Source organism: Staurois parvus, unplaced genomic scaffold (genome assembly GCF_062004578.1).
Source record: "Staurois parvus isolate SC_StPar_1 unplaced genomic scaffold, SC_StPar_1.0 ptg000746l, whole genome shotgun sequence".
NCBI lineage: Eukaryota > Metazoa > Chordata > Amphibia > Anura > Ranidae > Staurois > Staurois parvus.
In genome coordinates this window covers 3,620,001-3,623,203 of record NW_028318542.1, presented here as the reverse complement: position 1 = coordinate 3,623,203, position 3,203 = coordinate 3,620,001, and the positions used below count along the sequence as shown (strand labels likewise).

At 37.9% G+C, this 3,203-nt stretch overlaps 1 long non-coding RNA gene across 2 annotated transcripts in view; it reads right to left on the bottom strand.

Annotated features, from left to right (window-relative positions):
- Positions 1-233: 233 nt before the first annotated feature.
- The window catches only part of LOC149445124 (uncharacterized), a 26,986-nt gene continuing 24,016 nt past the window's right edge, over positions 234-3,203 (bottom strand). For both annotated transcript variants that reach the window (XR_016306449.1, XR_016306448.1), the window contains exon 5: positions 234-932. This is a non-coding gene — a long non-coding RNA (uncharacterized LOC149445124). The remainder of the gene's footprint in view (positions 933-3,203) is intronic.

Sequence of the window (3,203 nt, the reverse complement as noted above, 5' to 3'; positions counted from 1 at the left end):
AAGCTACTTGCACTTTCATTATGGTCCTCATCACTACATTCCATAAAGTACTTTTTAATGTCTTTAGGACACCTTTGGCATGTCAGGATGTGTTTTGTCATCCTTGTAGCATTTGGTAAAGAATATTTCTTCTTACAGTATTTGCAAATTGTAGCTTTGCTCTCAGCAGAAATATTTTCAGACTCTAGATGTTGGTCTCACCATTTTACTAAGTGGAGGAAAAGAAAAAACAATTTTCTGACCAGACTCTTATTTTTATTATTAAACAAAAAAATGGAAACACTACATGATTTGCAGATGTGAAAGCAACGACATTTTTCGCATTGAAAGCGAAAGAGATGTAACAGTCTTTTGCTTCCACTGTGTGATGAGACACTTAGCTAACAGGTGGGAAGCCTCACTTACGCCATTCACTGCATGTGCTGCTAGTAATACAAAGTCAGATCAGAGCTTACTGAGCTTCAAAGAGGGCAAATTGTTGGTGCTGCTTAGCTGGTGCCTCTGTGATTGAAGTGGATAAATTGTTTGCCGTATCGCAAGGTACAGTATCAAAGGCTATGACGGCGTATGCAGTTTCCGGGAAAACCTTGTCTGACAAGCATAAGCGCGGTCGAGGTGGTCAGCTGACCAAAAGAGATGAAAAGAACATTTCGCAGGATTGTGACCCGGAATAAGAAAACAACTTCTGCAAATATGGCTGCAGCGCTCAATCTCAGCCCCGTAAAAGAACATACTCCACACTCCTTTATTTTTTTAAATTTTTCCAGAAAAAAAAAAGTGAAAAAAAAAAACTGGCTTTGGAAAAAAAAAAACTGAAAAAAACACTTCTTCCTTCCCATCTCTATTTGACACCTCAGAAAAAAAACAGGAAGGACCTAAACTTCTATTGAGCCCCAAAAAAAGATCTTGTCTTGTACGGTCAGTCTTCATCACTAAAAGGAACAAAGAAGACATGTTTACTTAGGAGAAAGGTCACATCAACGGTGCGAGCTACACTTTACAATAATATATATATATAAATTTAGACTGGTAAATTAAATATTGTATATGAATATTTCATATGTACAGCGTTCAGATCTTGATGCTTATTGTACGAGCGTGTAATAGGATCCCCTGATAATCGTAATTCCTTAAAAGACAGAAAATGGAAGGATTCGATTCGGAGGTAGGAACACTCTCCCCCATCTGTAATTCATTGGGTTCTGTATGGAGGACTTATTAGCAAGGCAATGCAAAAAGGAGAATCTACCGCTGGCCTGTCTTATTATATGACATGGAAGCACCTAGTGGTAAAAGTGTATTTTTAGAAAGATTTTATATATTGTAACTACTGTAAAATAGGCTATACATACTCAGCAGAGTATCAGCACCAGAAGAGGCTCAAAGGTCCACCTGGTAAAATTTTGTAAATGTCTAAACAGAGGACCAGATGAGCAGCCTTACAAATCTGTGAAACGGAGATTGATGATGCATAGCCCAAGAAAAACTCATGGATCTGGTGGAAACAGGAAAAAGGAGGAAGTTTATAATGTATGGAATAGGATAAACACAGGACAAAAATTATGCTGGACTTTACTGGCATTAAAAAGGAACAAGCATGTACAGTATATAAAAAATACTATATTCCTCTGTGAGTACACTGATTATCATAGCAGTAAAGTCCATGATGGATGTATGCTTTACCTCTCATTTATCTAGATGACTATACTGTGATACATTCCTTTCAGTGATGCCCCTTCTTTAGATCAAACTGTGAACAAGTTGGCCCCATTGGTTGTACTGATTTGAATATCTAGTACGTGGGTGCTCAACCAGTGGCACTCCAGCTGTTGTGGAACATGAGAATACATGTTCATCATTAATGCTATATAATATAATATTCCATACATTGACACATATCAAATCCAGAGCATGTACCTACAAGATATACAAATCAGTACAACCAATGGGGCCAAGTCCTTCACAGTTTGATATAAAGAAGGGGCATCACTGAAAGGAATGTATCTCAGCATAGTCATCTAGATAAATGACTAGCTTACAGTTAGGGATACAATATTTAAGTTTTCTAATCTCATGTATATATATATATTCTATGTATATTGTGCATCTATTTTCTATATATTTTCTTTTTTGTTTTCACATATGTAGTAACCTCTGCTGAATTTTCATGCATCCTGAGGAAGCAAAATAAGAGAAACGTGTTGACCCATGGAGGACTCATCCACAATGTATTGCTCCATAGCAAATTTTAAAATATATAAATATACTAGTCCCTTGTAGTAGAGTGAGTCAGCAGTTGGAAATGCTTAAATTAGTATTGCGCAACCTTGATTTAATTTTATGATCTACCGATCTATCTATGGTGGTTTTATTATATCTTTTTGTAACCAAATACATTTTGTATTTTTTTTTATATACATGCGTGTTCCTTTTCAATGTCAGTAAAGTCCAACATAATTTTTGTCCTGTGTAAATCCGATGATCATGGATGTGGCATGTGAGCGGTTTATATGGAATAGGTTTGAACAATGACTTGACAATGTGCAAGATGGCGCTATACACTGTGATCATTACCTTAGAACTTATACACTCACTGGCCACTTTATTAGGTACACCTTGCTAGTATCAGGTTGATCCACCTTTTACCTTCAGAACTTAGTTCTTCGTGGCATAGATTCAACAAGGAGTACAGCGAACTCATTGTCATGTACAAGAAACTAGTTTGAGATGATCTGAGTTTTGTGACATGGTGCATTATCCTGCTGGAAGGAGCCATCAGAAGATGGGTACACTGTAGCCATAGAGGGATGGACATGGTCAGCAACAATACTCAGGTAGGCCGTTGCATTTAAACGATGCTCAGTTAGTACTAAGGGGCCCAAAGTGTGCCAAGAAAATATCCCAGATCATTACACCACCAGCCTGAACCATTGCTACAAGGCAGGATGGATCCATGCTTTCATGTTGTTAATGCCAAAGTCTGACCCTAGCATTTGAATGTCACAGCTGAAATTGAGACTCATCAGACCAGGCAAATTTGCAAATTGTAGCCTCCGTTTCCTGTTCTTACCTGACAGAAGTGGCCCCCGGTGTGGTCTTCTGATGCTGTAGCCCATCTGCTTCATGGTTCAACATGTTGTGCATTCAAAGATGGTATTCTGCATACCTTGGTTGTAATGAGTGGTTACTTGAATTACTGTTGC